Source organism: Lutjanus erythropterus, chromosome 9 (assembly GCF_056507025.1).
Source record: "Lutjanus erythropterus isolate fLutEry1 chromosome 9, fLutEry1.hap2, whole genome shotgun sequence".
Classification (NCBI taxonomy): Eukaryota; Metazoa; Chordata; class Actinopteri; order Lutjaniformes; family Lutjanidae; genus Lutjanus; species Lutjanus erythropterus.
The window spans coordinates 33,340,176-33,358,794 of NC_139325.1; the positions used below are offsets into that span (position 1 = coordinate 33,340,176).

General features: G+C 42.2%; 1 protein-coding gene across 1 annotated transcript in view; it reads right to left on the minus strand.

Moving 5' to 3' along the window:
- Positions 1-18,619, minus strand: part of LOC146321896 (poliovirus receptor homolog) — a 73,019-nt gene that overhangs the window by 53,236 nt on the left and 1,164 nt on the right. The window lies entirely within an intron of this gene.

Genomic DNA, 18,619 nt, shown 5'->3' on the forward strand with positions numbered 1-18,619 from the left:
TTCACTTCTGTCGACAGTTTGTCACCTCAGCTGGTCAGAGTGCTGCTGTAATATTTCAAGCTGTATGTTCTGCAACATCTCAGGTTGCAGACTTACTGCACTGACCTGTGCTTGGTATTGTGATATATGGTACAGGAGGCAGCTGCACTGCTGGACTCCAACTTCACTGTCTCCTCTGGTACTATGAACTCTTGTTCTGTACAGGGCTGACTCATGTGCTTTGCTTCTACCTAATCAGTGTGCAAACAGTATTCAAATTAGGCTTGGGCAGTACCTTCATACCCTCCTAACATTTTATTGTGGTATATAGTATTATGACATTATTTGTGCCCAACTACACTGTACTCTTCTGTGCTTAAATCTCCCACAACGTAGGTGCGGCTGATCATCATAGCGGCGCTATTCCCACAGCTGGTTAAACAACCCATGCGCACGCAGGAGGTCCGCTTCGGTCTCAAGAAGATGCAGCCTCTAGTCGCTGACAAACTCAAACCTAAATTGTAAATTCACAGCGCCGTCACTGGCATACTCTGCCAGAATGACAACTTCGCTGCTCACTTTTCCCTCCGCTGAGCACGCGTTCACCGTAGCCAGTAATTAGTCTGCCCCTCACCTTCTGTAAGGCTCGCTTAAGCGACAAAACTCAACTCTGACCAGTCAGTACTCCGCATTCTGCAATCAACATCCAAATCAGTATTCAAATGCTTCAGGTTTTTTTTTTGTTAAAGAGAGAAATGAGGTGTTGAGTCAGCTGCACCGTAAAAAAGGCTAAAGGCTAATCAAGAGTGAGAAATGGAGTTCTTTATGGTGTTTAATTAGCCTCAAATCCTGTGCACATGAAAACCAAACACGTCCACATTATAGCAAAGTATATGAGTAAATAATCCCCTGAAGTGTCAAATATTCGTAGGGTAACTCTCACTTAAGCTTCAAAGCCCCAAAAATGGTATTAGGGACAAGCAGGGGTTTTCAAAGTCTGACACTGTGGGCGTCCCCTCATTTTAGTTTTGCTCAGTTACTAGATGCCTACATATATTCATGATTATATTATTTGACCCCATACATGCTTAACAACTGAGCCAATATAACTTAACATTGCTGTTTTACATAACTTCATACAACACCAAATAAGACACAATATAGTACTCTGAGAAAGTGGGAAAACAGTAATATTCCCCAAAACTACTGTATCTCTTTAACCACATCACACACATTTAGGCTGTGTGATCTGTGGATAATGTAACGGCTAATGTTATATCTTCTCATTTCCAATTACTGAGCCTGTCCTGAAACTGTCTGAAGCCCCCCCTTGGGAGGCCTCCCTCCCACTTTAACAAACCTCTGCTGTAAAGTATTACTGCTACTGAACAAATTTACTGGAATTAAGAGTTTTTTAAACTGTTTTAACCAGCCTTTATCTGGTTATGAAACAGTCTCGGTTTAATACCGATGCCTCTATATGACCTACATAAGCAGACAAGACCATCAGAGAGAAGATCAGCTATTTCTATTTAGTTATTCTTACTGCCTGCCACCGAGGTGGATTCTACTTTAAAATCAGATGAAAGGAGCCTGTGTTTACATTTCCACAGACAAAGTTACACTGAGCAGTATGTGAGCCAGTTAAGAAGACGCAGGAGGAGAATTTTCTTTAGATACTTTTATTTTTTATGTTGAGACTTTGTGGTTATGCCAGAGAAAACACAACCACTTTTGTCCAAATGAAGCTCCAAAATCAATACAATATGAAAGTTCTTTGTATTAGCTTAAAGAGGTTTTGCATTTTGTGCTGTATGTCAAAGACAGTTTTCTAAGAAACATTTTCAATCAATAGTTCCTAGCAGGATCAAAAGTTTCTAAAATAACGTGGATAATACACAGAACAATAAGGATCATAAACAATAAAGTGCGTATTCAGCTGGAGCTGAACCAAAGTGTCACATTAAAATAAAAAAATCAGATTCAGCTTTAAGCCTTCTAGTCTAATATTGAATTATGTATGAATATGCAATCAGACGGGCCTAACTATGATATCATAGCCTATATCTGATTCTTTTAAGCCAATTAACCCCGGTGTCACCATTAAATGGCCAAGCAAAAACTCAAGTGCATTCATTATACTTGACAAATGAATGCAATACCGATGGAGATTATATGAGTCCTACAACCAACCACTGTGGGGGGGGGGGAGCCAGTCGAACATTAGCCTTGATGGCTTCAGAGATAACTTGCTGGAGAATGTGATGGCTTTCCAAGACGAGCGGAGCGGAGTGAGTGGCTATAAGCATTAGAAGATCATGGACAGGCTCCCTCCTACGCTGTGCATATTAATTCTTCTAATGCAGCTAAGCTCAGCTTGTCACACGTTGACACTGCATAATTATGTCATCTACAAGGGACGAGCTTTTTAAAGGGCAGACGTGCAGCGCGGCGGAGCGTTCCTGTTGATGGAAAGGTTCTAGGTTCTAAAATGTCAATATACATCTAAAGAATGGTTCACTTTGAGCTCATTAGGGCCTTTAAGGCTACATTATGGAAATAGTCTTAGATCTGTGGTGACCAGAGGAACACCAGCGCTGAGAAGAATGAGCTCTCAGAGGTGAATATCTTAATATAGCCGCTGCAGAAGGACCTTTTTACAATAACGAACGAGCCAATTCTTTAAGTAGTATCCTGACTGACAGGAGCGTCCATCAAACGCCCAGATCCCCTCACCCGTGGCCTCATGCCATCCATCAATCCATCCTGACAGCTTACCTAGCTTACCTCCATCCCCTCTCTATGTAAATAAACAAGAGAAAGAGAGAGAGAGAGGAGGGGAGGAGCAAAGAGCAAGAGGAGGAAGAGGGAGGGAGAGGAAATCAAAGTAGGACACTCAAACCTAAGACAAACAGGCCGAGTCAAGTTCAGAGAGGAAAAGGGAAAAGGAAGAGTGACGTGTGGGGGGTGACAGTTTAAAAAAAAAAAAGAGATGGAGGATGAGGAGGGGGGAGCGAGGCAGGAAGCAAACTCACAAAGGGTGAGACAGGAGGAGGAGAGTCATCTGGAAGGAATGAGGAGGGGAGATTAATTGGAAGAGGAGGAAGGGAACTGACTGGCACAGGGATGACGGCCAAATGAGCGGACACAGGAGACGAGAGGGAGCCGCGTAAAAGAATGCAGAGGAGAAGGATGGAGGAGGAAAAAACATCTATGGAGGACATCAATAATCTATGCCGGATAAAGCAATTCTGTGTCAAAAGTCCAGAACAAAACGGAGAGTGAGACAGAGGAGAGAAAAAGAGAGACAAACAAACGAACAAGGAAAAGTTGGTAGGAGGAGCCTGAGGGACGTTTTTTGTTTTTTAAACCACAACAATAGAGAACACTTGTGTTAGTTTACACAAGCAGAGAGGAACCACATCCTCTTCCTCATCTCACCCCCCTCCCCATCTTCCTGAGGCTGTGTCTATTTAAATGTGTGTTTAAACAGCGAGTGCTACTGCTCTAATCACGGCTGGCATCACAGCACAGTCCTTCTCCCTCTCTACCTTTCTCTTCACCCTCCAGCATGCAGCCTTCTTCTGTCGCTCAGGCCCTGCTGGCGCACACACTCCGCGCACACATCCATGTGTGCACTCGGCATGACTGTGCCGTGCCAGAGATAAATTCATGAATCACTGGTGCACGAATCAGCCGCGAGCTTGTTGCAAGCAGAGGAAAAGTGGGAGAGAGGGGAAAAAGGACAGAAGTGAGCAGTTAAAGTGTTTCCTTTAAAAAGCTTTTAAAAAAGGAAAGCGGGGTTCAGGAGATGGCTCCCAGCAACATGAGAGAGGTAGCGAGCAGCACACACCCAGAGGGCCTCGGTGACAAGTGCTAGTCAGCAGAGAAGATACCGTCTCTCTTGCTCTCGACGTCTCTTTCCATCCCTTCCCCTCCCGGCTCTTCCTAAAGAGGCCAAGATAGAAAGCCAAAACAGCCACGTAACGAGCGACTGTGTGATACATGCACGGCGTAAACATGCAAGCCGCACAGGAACTGGCAAATATCTGACTTTCTGCATACAAATGTCCTTTGAGGAGCATATCAAAGCCAAGAAACCCTGTTAAAAAGAAGGCACCGCAGTGGTCCAACAAAATAAGCCCCTCCATCAGCTTCCATTTCACCAGAAACTACCCAATCATCTCTTGTTACAGAGCCACTTTCCCTCTAGGGCCACCACTCAAAGGCAGGCCTGTCCATTGATACAGGTGTGGTGCAGAGGGAGGAGAGGGAAGAGGGAGGGAGGACAATAGATGGCCTTTTCAATGGTCTCCCTCGGCTCACCTGGATTAGAGGGTAGAGTCTGAGGGGAAGGGAGAGGAGGAGGAGGAGGAGGAGGAGGGTCTTGGGCCGAGAACAATACTGTCTCTGTTTTCAGTAACACCAAGTGCATCATTTTGTCTGGCAGCAGCCGGCTGACTGACCTAACTAAAAAACAACATCTCAAGGTTGCTACTGTTGAACGTCGAACTCTTATTGTGCAAATCTATGTTAAACATTAAGCTCAAAATGCATGATGGCAGGATTAATGAAGACTTCTAACCCAAAGTAAGTGTAACTGTGTCCAAATACTTCTGCAAATTGACTGACAGTACAGAAAGAAACAAAGCTGTGCTTTATTTCAGGGTTTAATTAATCCTTCCACCTCATCTGAAAATTGTGGAAAAGTTTCATCACAATTCCCCAAAACCCCTAATGATATCTTCAAATCACTTGTTTTGCCTGATCAAAAGTCCAAAACTAAGAAAACACCTCAAACTGTAGCACTAATTAATTAATCAGGTGTTAAATAGTTCTATGTCTCCCAGAACTCTGTGTTAGACGTAGAATATAACATGAGACAGACAGTCTGCAACTGAGTGAGTTATAAACAGCTGGATAACTGAATGTCTTTAGTTTGAAACACAGACAAGCAAGACAGCCACATGTAATGTGTTGTGGTATCAGTAGATATCCAAAATCAGATATTAGAATTTGACCAAATCTGAAAAAAGTGGATCTGTGCATCTCCATAATGCAGAGAGCCACATTTAAGAAACTAGTACCAGAAAATGTTTGGCATTTTTGCTTGAAAAGTGCAATCAATCTACCAATTATAAAAATAGTTTCCCATTGAGTTTCTGTTCAAAGACTAATAGATGAAACCACTTATCATTTAGTCTTTTATGTCGATCCAGCTGATATCTTATGTTATGAATATCAAGTGTAACATTTTCTACTTTGAAACAAATTTCTATTCATCAATGAATTGGTAGTGACATTGGTTTGACGGTGTAGGTAGAGATCATTCACAGTGACCCTGTTCTCAGATGAATGTGGTTTCAATTGGTCTTATTTCCCTGTCGCTGACATCATTGTCATGGCGACGGTAACTGCAGGAGACAGTATCTTGTGTTGTCTCTGCTGAGTTCATGCCTTAACTTTCCGCCGGAGAATCTCTAATCAGCTCCTAAATCAAAGTTTCGCCCACTAGACTGTAAAGTATTTTGACTACGACTGTCTTGAACTTGTACGTGTTTATTTTGTTATCACCAATCATTCTGACCTTGAATAAAAATCAGATGTGGACCTTTGAGTGGTAAGTTTGAGAGTCCCTGTTATACGGGAATGACTGTTATTTGCATTGTAGAATTTTTCAAGGTGATTATGGACACTGGAGACACGACATATCTGGGCGTGCATAGACAAATATTTGCTACTATGGCACGATTGTTGTTAGTTTGTTATTCAGGACATGTTTACGGTATCTCTCAGACACAGCCTCACCAAAAAAATTAACATTAAGCGCCACAAAGCCCGTTTTCTGCTGCAGTATTAAATTGTACAACACTGTATGATAGGAATTAACTCTTCAAATGTAACCCTCTTTCAACTTCAGTGTGAGATTCTTGTTAGATGAGTCAAGCTCCATTACTGGCCTTGTAACTGCCTGCGGGGGAGATGAGGATGTGACAGCATCTAGCAGCAGGGGAGTGGACATTGTCAGCCTGATCCCGGCACTGCACGACAGGTTAGCTCTTGTGAAATGAAATAAAATCCTGCATGTGTTTCCATTTCCCCGCCTTACCTCTCATGCTCAGCTCACTCGCTCGACTTTGTTCTGTCACTTCCCCTTTCTTGTCCTCTGTATGGCAATCAAGTGATTCAACCATCAAATCAGAAATGTGCGCACATGTCCGCAAAGTATGCGCTGTCTGCGTTGTGCGTGTAAGGAGGTGGTGGTGACGAGTGTCGTTCCGCAGCCGGGGCGAGGGAGGACAGAGGGAGAGGAGGGTGAGATAATCGGGGGAGGTGGGGTGGGGTGACACACTGTAAAAGTGTCACAGCAACTTAACCTTCAAAAAATGCCCACCAGGGTGGAGTGGGAGGAGGTGTTCTTGGCCATTAGGAGAAAGAAAGAGGGAGAAGAGGAGGAGGAGGAGAAGTGTGTAAGAGGGAGAGAGGAAGAATGATTGATGTGTAGAAAGAAAAAGGAACAGAAGACCTTGTTAGGGGAGGTAGGAAGGTACAGATGCCTGCAATACAAATATCTGTACGGGGGGAGGGGGGTTGTTAAAGGAGCAATATGTAACAGTTGCGCATCCAAAAACGAGTACTGCCGTCCAAATAGTGAGTTGGAGCCATAGCTGGTATATTAAAAAGGTCTGAATCCTATTTAATACACCATCTATGGTTGAAGCGAGTTGTCTCCCCCCGTCCTCTCCTCCAAAGACTCGTGGAAGCTCAGGCAGGCTGCAGGAACGTGGCAGGAGCACAAGACAAGCGCAACATTGTAATTTGACAACAACAAGCAACGATGAGTCCTCCACTGCAAGTTGATCAGCTGTTTGTAACTGTCAGTCGTCTGTCAGTGTAAAGTTAAGCCCAAAATCCTGACGACAAAAGCCCACCGATCCAAAAGTTCACACTCTAGAATTGGAGTTCAGTGACTGCCTGCCTTACTGCCTGCCAAACTCCATTAATATTTTGCTTGATTTAACCGTTATAAACATCTACTCCATTTAAAAGATTATTCATGATTTCTTATGACTCATAAATAGGCACTAACTCATTTGGCGTCATTAATTTTAATTCTAATTAATGTGAAACGGGCAAATAAAAACATTAATTTGAGCCCGGGAATGGAAATCTCAAAGGAGGACACTGCGGCTCCTGTTGTCAGAGAAGTGAGCGTTTCAATTTAGCATTTTCCCTTAATTTCTGATGACATATCTATATATTTATTACAGTAACTATATTACAGATTTCATTTTTAATAAAGCATAAGAGGAAAGAATAGCCAGGGACAGACGGTGTGGCGGAGATTGTTTGGTGTGGGAAAGGAGAGGAAAAGTAGCAAAGGCAGTTAGGATAGGCTTAAAAAGAAAGTCTGGGGCTGACATAGGTGGAAGAGACAACTGGGGAATTGGACAGTGGGACAGGGAGTGGAAGAAAAGCTCCAGAAGAGAAGAGATTAAGGGGGAAAGAGAGAGTAAGAGGATAGAGGAAAAGTAACAGACATTCCAATTACAGAAGCAGAAACGAGGGATTGATGACTAAGAACGGAGAGAGAGGAGAACAAAGAACAGGACGAGGAGGAGGAGGAGGAGAAGAGATACAGTAAGAGACAGCAGTTTACTGAACAGATGGATCAATTATGCGGACCAAATTACAGAAGAGAAGGAAGTTGGGAGCATTAGGGGAGGACGTAAACAGAGAGACAAGAGAGGACGGAGAAAGAATGAATCAAGATGGAGGAGTGGAAGTAAAAAGCCGCAAATGAGACGTGGAGACAAAGTGGCAGAGGGGGAGCAAGTGGCTGATTTGAGGAGTAGCCAATCAGCTGAGATGAATGAGACAAATCGCTCCAACGAAAGAAGAATCTGCTCTCCCGAAGGAGCCACACCAAACAATCTCCGGCACACCCTGTTGGCAAAACACAGGCCTGATAACTGAATAAACCTGCTGCCTCTATTTGACCTTAATGTGCAGTTTGCTTCAGGGGAGGATTTAAATGCTCCTGCCATTTCAAGGCTCTGGGGACCAGTGACGACTTCGCTGCTTGTTTATCAGTGTAGCATGGTGGCGTATTTTTAAACCAACAAGTGAAACAATAGATGGTGCTGATATGAAGATAGAGTTGTAGCACTGTGAAACAAAAGAACGCTCTCCACATGCTTTCATGAAAAATAAACCCGTTGTGCATTATCTCTTTTCAGTTTTCTAATCTCATATTTCTGAGATGATATCTGGGCAAGAATACTACATTTTCTGTATATTACAGTGTGTAATTCTCCCCCTGTTCCTCTGATAAATCTGCGGGGATCGAGAGGAAAGCGGTCTGAATCCAAAGCAGTTGGCGTGCTGAAGGTTTTTGGGGAGCGTGCCTTTATATCCAGCTCCCAGAGCCCTGACAAGACCCTGTCACACCGAATTCAATTTCCTCCTGTAGCCAGGCTGTCCACCACCTCTGATAAGTGTGAATTTGACATGACCTTGTCAAAGTCAGATGTGATGAAGATGCAGCACGTCTGTGTCTGTGTGCATGAGTGTATCTGTGATAATTACAGTGCAAAATGTGTGCAGAAAGGAAACAAAACAGACAAAGCAGCTGTGGTTTTCCTGGTAACACATGTTGATAAGAAGCAAAAATGGTTGAAAATACCCAACATACCATACCATACCAAAGCTAGGTTCACTTCTATGAAAAGTGCACTGTTTCAATACTTCGTGCCAGAGTATCTGTGGAATGAAGAATATCTCGTGACCGAAGCTTCAGACGTCTCCGATGCGTGTGAAAACGCTTCATTCGGTTTTACAGTTTTTAAAAATTTACAGCTGAACCATCGTTGGCACATGGCAAGAGAATAATTGAGAAATGTGGCGATGCACTGTACATTAAAAAGACATATTTATAAGTCTGAGAACATTTCCTTGTGACACCGAGTAATGATATAATAAAAGCTAATTTACTGAATATCGTGCTTCAATCACACCACACTGCACCTTATATGAAATTTCACACAAATATCAACCATGGAGCTTGAAAACATGAGCCCACAGCGTCACTCCCCTCCTACCTACACTAAGAAGGTATATTAATGTTTTGTATCAGCAAAAGTCCTTTACATCTAGGCATTTTTGACATTTTTACTGTGTTTATTTAATGCAGGATTTAACAACACGCAGGCTTTTGGAGTTTTACTGCACACATGAGTCTAAATCTTCATATCAGCGAGGTGTGGTGGTGCTTCAGCCCAAGTCTTGAAGGGCTGCCATTACTTCTACAAACCACCAGGTGTCACTGTGTTTGCGTTGCTTGAAACCCCAAAACTTCGACTTTTTTGTTGGCACAAATTTAAAGAAATCCCCAAAGCTTCATAAGGCTTCATACCCCAATATCGGGGCTGGATATCGATGTAAGGCATTCATCAGGTATCACACTCACAATACCAATCCCCCTCCGATCTTAATTCCTCAAAACTGCACAGCGCCACTGATCTGAATTCTGATCTAAATTCCACGATGCTATGATTTTGCTATTTGCTGTAAACATGTTTTCTAACTGTTAACACTACACAAAGCAGTACAACCTGAGAGCAGAATGATTCTTTTCACTTCTACACTGCATTTGCATGTAATGTAAGGGAAATGCATTCCAAGTTAGTGAGAAACAACACAGCTGGAGTGAAGAAATGTACTATCCATCTTACTCATGGTGCAACAATAAACCAGAACAAAAATGGCAAAAACATAAACCACCATGTACTGAACAAATACATAAACATAACAAAGGCATGACAAACAGCAACATTTGCATTTTGGAACATAAAATAGCAAAGTTAAATTCTCAACAATGCATCATGAGAAGTTATGCAAATAAGGTCCCTGTCATATCAGCTGCATGTCCCAAGCTAGGGTCCTACAGTGCCCCACAGTGGACACCACAACACAAGTTAGAGTATACAAACTACACAAGCTTTCCAGACTGAAATTCAGTTTCGTCCCATCCTTTCCATTACAGCATTTTTAGACTATCAAGTCTTGATTTGTAAAAAAAAAAAAAAAATAGCAGATCATTGTTTTTATGCCCTGAGAAATGCCATTTACATTTTTGTATTCTGTTCAAAAAATATAGTCCATATGGTATCAAATGTGATATAACAGCCGGTATGCCACACCGTGCCGTCTTTGAAGTGTCTTTTTCTTCAGACGCATGCTGGATTCCTCAAGTATGCAGGGTTGGAGAGAAAAAAAATATACTGGGAGCATCACTGATTCTGCCTTTTCGATTCGATTAATGAAACTGAAAGCTCATTTCGATCTACTTTCGATAATGTGACACCCCCAGCAAATACCCAATTTCAGATACCAGATCAGAACTGAGTAAAAAGTGGATCGGTACATATGTGGTGAAAAAAGACACAGAGGAGGTCGTACCAGCAAAAGCGGCTCAACATCTCTCAAACTGGGGGGCAGAGAGGACGCTGGGAGGGATTAGCAGAGGAGGAGGGGAGAGAGAGATGTTTCATGGCACTGTCACACCGACAGAGCGAGCCCTAAATGTTTTCAATATCACATAAGGGCACTGCATCATCCACCATTCAATACTGGATCAATAACGCAAACCACCTTCCACCTCGCAAACTACATTTAGACACATTAAGGTGACTGCTAATGAGCTGCCGTGTGCATGTGTGTGTGCATATGAGGAGGACACAGTCAAGGGCCTCAGTGCTGAGTTGCACACAGAGATCTGCTGAGTGCACTACGGGGAGGATTTCAGAAATAAAAGCATGTGGCAAAGACAGAAGAAAGAGGAGAAAGATGACAAAGAGAGGGTACAGGTCAGGTAATAACAATAAAAAAGAGAAAGGTTAGTGCAAGCAGTTCTTTTCTGTCCACAATGAGAGGCTGTTAAATATGTGTCTCAAGCTTTAAGAGCAGGAGAAGAAGAGGGGAGGGAGGTGCGACTAAATTACAAATGAGCTGATAATTCTTGGCCTCCCTGGTTCACTCCCTCACACGGTTTTTTGAAATCCTCCTCCAGCCCCTCTGCCAAGACGCTGCGGTGCGGAATTCGAAAATGTCGACATCCTCAACCCCCACTCGCCGCTCTGCTCCTCCTTCGCTGCTCCTCCTCGGTGATTTTACTACAGCGGGGTCACGGAGACACCCATCTCCCAAGTCTAGTTAATTAAGGGGATTTTATTTTAAAGAGTTTGGCTGCCTTTCAATGGATCTTCAATTGGAATTACGGCTCATTCTCCACATTGGCTGCGCTGGAATGGGTTTGACCTGCATCTCCCTAAATTCCATCTGGGGTTTGTTAGGCATAGGGAAAATGCAGATTTGGCAGAAGGTATCTTGACTAATGGTGTGGAAATGCGTGTGTGACTGAGAAATAAAGTAAGCCACATGCCTTAGAGCATTTTTATACAAGATAAGCTGCTGGCATGCTACTTCTGCAAATAGTACAGTCTAAAAACTCTCCATTATCTAGAAACATGTGGGTGGTTCGAGCACATTATGAAATGGTCCCTTGCAGTGAACTCATGTCAGTGTGTGAGCTAATGCACGCAGATTTCATGTAGAAAGTAGTTTAACCTAGCATCTCTGCCAAGAACACCACTGACCCCTGCACAGTCATGTTTTTGGAAACCTCAGCTGCCTCTATTCAAATTAATGACTTTTGGCATTCCTTCTTAAGATGAGGATTCCTGCTTATTTTCCTTTGGATCAGATGGGAACGACTCCAGCAGTCTGGCAACCCTGGGAGCCAAACACAAACATCCCTGTGGGGGGCTCTCAAACAGCGTGACGCAAGACAGGCCACCAACTAGGGCTACCCCCTGACTACAGATTTTTCTTGTCAACCAGGAGTCGTTAGTACATTCATTATATTAAATGAACTATTTACATATATTTTTAGGTGCACAAACCTGTTAAATGCAAGTGGCAAAAGCAGTAATGAGTCAGAACAGCCAGCAAGGAGTCTGAACATTTTTTTAATTTATTTCAACACAGCATAACTTCAAACAAGCCTTGTTGCTCAAAATACGGGAATAAATAGCTTCCAACTTCGCAAATACCAAATATTCACTGAGTTGTCAACATGATGGATGATGTATACTTACTGTGGATGTTTCAGGCTAAGAAAAAACGCCAATATTACCTGCATTAAAAGCCATTTGAAGCCATTAATCATGTTCTTCAACATCCACTTTCTATTTTAAATGCTGCTGAAATCTGTAGCGGTTTGCACTGTGCATTATGAGCATATTGTACATTATACTAGAAAACATGACACCTCCTTCTTAAACGTGCTTTCTTGTCTGACCGAGCAGAATCACAGCTGCTGTGGGTAAATGATGCTTGTTATAACTTTAGGTGCCACACTGCATGGCTAATGTTGGCACCAGGAGCACAATCTCCTTGCAGGTTAACATCCACATCCCTGTGCTAAATGTGGTTATGCTTTGCTTTGGTCGAGTGGCCAGTTTCTTCTGACATAGCCTACATTCGTAAATACATTTGTTTTATGAGATGTTATCTGTCCCACTTTCCACCTCACTGGTTTACATCCATATTCTAAAATATTAGCCTAATTAATGGTCTGATCAGCAAGTATATCTGGTGCCAACTTAGTCATTTAGTCAAATAATCACGTACATCCCTAATACTTACAAATTAACTCACTTAGAGCTGCAAAGAATTATTAAATTTATCACCATCTGTTTTGATACTTGTTTAATCGTTCACAGTAATTTTTTGGTTAAAAATATCCAAATGCTCTGATTTCAGCTTCTCAAATGTGAATATTTTCTGGTTTCTTTAGTCCTCTTATGAGTGTTAGACTTAATATCTTTGTGTTTTGGACGTGAAGTTGGGCTTTGGAAAACAGCCATCAGCATTTTTCACCATTGTCTGACATTGTTTTAACGGACCAAACCACTGATTTATTAATCAAGAAAATTAGACAGATTAATCAATTATTTAAATAATCATTAGTTGCAGCCATAAACTCACAATAGACTTGTTGCTGTAAAGTTAAATCACTTCAGTACTGTATCCCCCATCATCAAACGGGCTTCAGTCAGTCTCAGAGGCTGTGTCCCCGTCTGATAGGACAAGCTAACTGAAATAACTAGCTAATGACAGCATAGGTAGCAGCAGTGTGCTGGTGACATCAGTGTAACAAGAGAGTCCCTGATATTTTCTTCCTTGGCAAGATGCAACTCCTGGAAGGAGTTTGAGGGGGTTTTTTCCCCTGAAACTAACAAATGAATCAAAACATGGCCAAATAAGACTCTCATCACTGACTAAAAGTTTAGTCGACTATAAAAGGGCAACCCTAGCACCGGCCGCCCTGCATTAACACGTAGGCGGAAGGCGACAGTGGGGACTTCCGACACTGAGACGGAGCCATCACACAGCTCCTGGTTTTGGCTCTCGTGTTGCAGGAAAGCCACTATCATTACTTACAAGTTGGAGGAAAATCGGCCTCAAAGAGAGTCAGTTAAATGAGCAGGGAGCGATAAAAACAGGATGTCCTCAGATCTGATGTCTGTGGAAGATAACAGGGTTGCTGATGAGGATGATACACTACTTCCTGAAGGAAACAGTAACGCACACATGCACTGTCATTCTGTGATGTGACGGCTCCTCCCTATTATCGGAATGTCATCTGACTCGCAGCGCAGCCTCAGGTTACTGTCCTTATTCATCACCAGCTGTATGCGCGCGTGTGTGCGTGTGCGCTCAATTGTGTTTGTGGTCCAGTACCGCAGCTTAAAATGCAACAAGATGCAGTGACTCGTGCTCATCGACCTCCCTCTCTTCAGATCCATTCGTCCTGTCTAATAATATTTGCCAAGTCAACAATAAACCTGATGGATCCTTTGTGTTTCTGGTCACTGGTAATGAAAAGTCTACAGAGCAAAGTAATTTCGCTGAAACTCATTTATCAAAATAGCTGGGTATCTAAAACCATGTAAGATGTTGAGAATCAACATCATTTTAATCAATACAGCTTCCATATAAAAAGGTTTTTAAAAATGAAAAGTGCCTGCTGCTAAAATGTTCTCAATACATCTATTAAAAAGCTTTCCATCCGTCGCTGCTTTATTGTTGGATAAGAGGTACTTCATTTCTAGGCATCCATTAAATATCACCACTAAGCTGAAATCACTTTTTTCCTGTACCTGGTGAAACAACAAGTAATAACAGGAAGAAGTCTAAATCATTTGGCTCATTTGGCAAAATGCCAAATATTTGCTTCAGTCTTTCTAAAAATTTAGCTATTTAAAATTAATGGGACCACATTTACCACAAAGTATTCATGTAGATAGACAGACACACTTGCTTGGTATCACTCTCACATTTCCATTAAGCTGTAAATTCAAGCACACTTTTATGTCTGAATCAACTCTTAATGGTGATTATAAGGAGGAGAAGGCGGTTATTGATGTGTCATTTAAACAGAAAAGGCCCCTTAGTAAGTGTGTGTGTTCGTACAGGCACACAACCAGTAACGAGACTTTCTTACACACATATAGACACGCACACCTGACCTTTTCAAAATCCTCCTGACATTTACAGGGCCGGTGCGAAGGGGCGAGGACAGCTCATCTACATAATGATGGGACCTAACTGCGACAGCCATTAACACAAAAACCAAACCAAGGCCGGAGCCCCTCGCTCCAGTGGGACTAATGAGATACTAAGGACTTACTTCTTCCCTTCTTTTATTAGGGAGGGAGAAAAAAAATAAACTCTAGTCATGATCCATCAACTACATTTCTCTTAATAGGCAAGAGTGTAATGCTCTCTCTCTGTTGTAATGATGAATGGTCCCAGACTTGGCAGGAGTGCACTGTTCACACAGGATCTCACCGTGTGGCGGGCGAAAGTTAGAGCTAATACTTTGAGCTATTGCACAAGTAGGACTGCCAAGAGAAACATCACTTCATCAGAGTTACTGATGGTCTCAATGTGTGTGTGTGTTTGTGGGAGGGCAGGGTGTAGTGAAATACTGGAAATTTTCCAGCATTTTCACGAGTCATTGCAAGATTAGCTGGTATGACTATGCAGGATGAACTTTGTAAACATAAAACATCCCAAACCAAACAAAAAAGTGGAGTAAAAACACTGATAGGCACTTAACTTCAAGACAAAAAGATTAACATGTGTAGGATTTTTTTTTTTGAGAAATAAAAACAATACAATAAATAAGTTTGCTAATATTATCCACTGTTAGCGAACACCACAATTAGCTACTATTAGCAAAGACTACTATTATCTACTGTTAGCAGACTCTACCATTAGCTACTGTTAGCAAAGACTACCATTGGCTACTGTTTGCAAACACTATTGTTAGCAAACACTAGCATTAGCAACAGTTAACAAACACTCCTTTTAGCTACTGTCAGCTAACACTCCCTTTAGCTGCTGTTCGCAAACACTACCAAACATTAGCTATGTTGACAAAAAATTATGAGCCTAGCAGTTATCCTGAAGTTTAGAGAGTTTATTTAAGATATTGTAAAGTTAGGATCCTTGTATTGACTCAGAAACTGTTAAAGTGTAACATGTTTTTTCCTGAATTAGGTCCTAACCCTAATTACAATGGTAACCAAACAGGATCTGCAAGTTAGGAAGTTTCAGTATTACAGCCCCTGGACAAGAGCCACATGGTATGCAAGGTGTGTCTGAATAAACTCACAAATAGCAAACACTATGCAGCCAGTAGTCACAGTGAGAAAAAATAAAATTATATACACAAATCAAAAAGTTTGATTCATCAAAATGCATTGATACTCGTTTTATAATCACACTGTAGCCTTCATAATGGAATCAAACCATGAGGTGCCAAGAAATTCTCACCCTATAAAAACAAACAACTTTTGAGGGACTAATGCAGCTCTGGCCGACAAGAAATCCTCCAGCCACAGTGACAGACCACGGTGAGGTCAGATGTGGTTTATTTTCCTGTCTGTCTGCATGTTGTTCCTGTCATAAACAGCATGGCCTTCAGTCCAAACAGAGCTGGGAGACGGGGGTGGGAGGCCATTCGGATAAAGCAATGACTACCGTCACTCAAACAAAAGCACTGGACAGGAAAGAATGACAGATAGCTGAAAATAAAAAGAGACGAGAACAAGGCCCCTGTATGTACTCAACGGCAGGCAGGGGTGGGGGAGGGAGCGAGGGATGGCGGGAGAGAGGAAAGGTTTCAAGTGGCGGATGGGAAAGAGGGGAGGTGTGGGGCGTCGCCTGTCTTAATCAGTCGTTGCCCGTTCAGTTTTCCAGCCAATCCTGAAACTCAGCTACAACCCTGCGCAGTGCAGCAGGCTGCCGAAAAGCCACCTGTTTCCTCGAAGAGCCATCAAGAGTAGCTTTGCATCTGAATTAGCTTTGCTGGAAGCTTTCAGGTACGCACAGACAAACATTGGTTTATTTGTGAGTAGAGAGGGAAGCGGCCTCCTCCCCCGGCCCTGACCCTGCATGCCCACCAGTTTCTCAGGCATCCAGCCAGCCAGCCACCCCCTGCACGCACGCAGCTTACTCAGCCATAAAGACAATGCTGCTGCAGCCTCATACCCCCACCCAAAACTCCCCCTCACATAAGCTCACCCCTCTTCCAATAAAAACATCTCCATGGTAATGGGCCAAGCCTTTCTGACCCACATCCGTGATCCCTCGCAACCTTGACTTGGGGGGGTGGGGGTGGTATTATAGCGTAATTTCGGAGCTCAAACCGGACCCCCAGCTGCAAGCTTCTATTAAGTTTTGTATATATGTGTAACTAAAGAAGTCTGCCTTAATTAAAAAACCATCAAACTCAATGTTGAATATCCTCATTACAGCTTGGCGACACATTAAACCGAAAACTTTGCAGAGAATTAAATCACTTCTCTCACTCTCAGACACAGGATGGGAAAGGTGGAGGTAAGTGGTTGCTGTCACAGCTTGAGAGGAAATGGGAGACTAAAAAATGCAAAGTAGACAAGTGAAAAGTTTCTGCGCAGTTGCAGCTTAAGTTGCAGAGCTTAACTGTTACCCAAAAGGAGGTCAGAGGTTCACTTTGGAAAAAAAATGACTTAAATGAACGAAAACTAAAAAAGCAGTGTTTTTGCTTGTCCTGGTTAAGCCTTGCGTTTTTCCTCGCTCATAAATATGTAAAACCTTTTGTTTTGTTTTCCCCCCACTTTTCTCCCTCCCCTAAGAGCACTTCATGTTCTGTAAAATGAAATTGGACAAAAAAGGTCCACTGCATGAATAAGTCAAAAGAGTGCGTGTGCTTAAGAGTCGTGATTAAAACAACACCACAATCAGCTGCATTACTGTACACCAATGAAAATGTATATCGCTGTAGCTGTGCCAGATCTAGTCCTACATTCTTGCCCCAATTATGGCACAAAACAAATAGCTGGCCCAGCAAGGAAGCAGAGAAAATGTTGAACTGGTTTCATGCCACACACATTCATATGTTAATGGGTTAACTGCATGCCAGGAATGTTTTCTCTCATGTTTGCACCCAGGCACAGTAGTACCTGTAAGCCAGTGATTTTAAAACTTGGCTCTGGAGACCAGCTGGGCTCTTTGAGTGGGTTGTAGAAGGTCCCCCCAAAAAAGGAGGGATAGAGTAATTTAACTTCTATCACATCTTTTGGAAGTTAGAACAGGGGAAAAAATAAAAGTTGGCCATTTTTATGGGGGCTGTGAGGAATGATTGTCATTTTCTGGGCTCAACAACGAGGACTGCCCGCTTGCCTGGGGCTAGTCAAATGCCACGTTGGACTAGTAAATCTGGCAACTCACTTGCCCAACCAGGCAAGAATTAAACTATTGATATTTTGATAACCCATTAATCGTGAAAGCAATTTTTCATGCTAAGTGGCAGAAAATGCTGTTTTCAACCTCTCAAACTGTGGAGATTTCCTGCTTTTCTTTGTTTATTATCATATTAAACTGAGTATTTTTAGATTTTAGACTGATAAAAGAAGACACTTGGATTCTGAAAACCTACTATTTTCTGACATTTTCTAGGTGTTGCAGCCTTAGATTAACCATGACAATTAACTTCAGCTGTTGGTGTTATTGGATAACAGCTAATAAATGAGTCAGCTAAACAAGTGGAAACAAAATTAAAGTTGAACCCTGGTTTAGCCCAGAAAATGTCTAATTGTGTGTCCTAAAGGCCAAGAGAACATCCTCAAATGTCTTGTTTTGTCCAAAGATATTAAGTTTTCTGTCACAGACGAGTAAAGAAACCATAAATATTTACATTCAAGAGGGTGTAGTCAGATAATTGACTTAAAGTACTTAATCCATTATCAAAATTTAATATATGAGAACTAACTGATCAATTGTTGCAGCTCTAGTTTTGATTGATTGTAAATTATAGTGATCCTAGTCTGATCATGATTGATTTTTTAATCACTTGGAGGAGATTCCTTAAAACAGACCCTCTGAAATTAGGGGTCTGTAGTCTGGCGTGGATCTTTTGTGGGTGTCCTTGGCATTAAAAAGTTTGAAACCCCTCTGCTGCAGGCTACTTCAGCCGAAGTGGACTGGAAAATAGCTGAATAATTAACCTGTAAACAGGTTGCCAGGA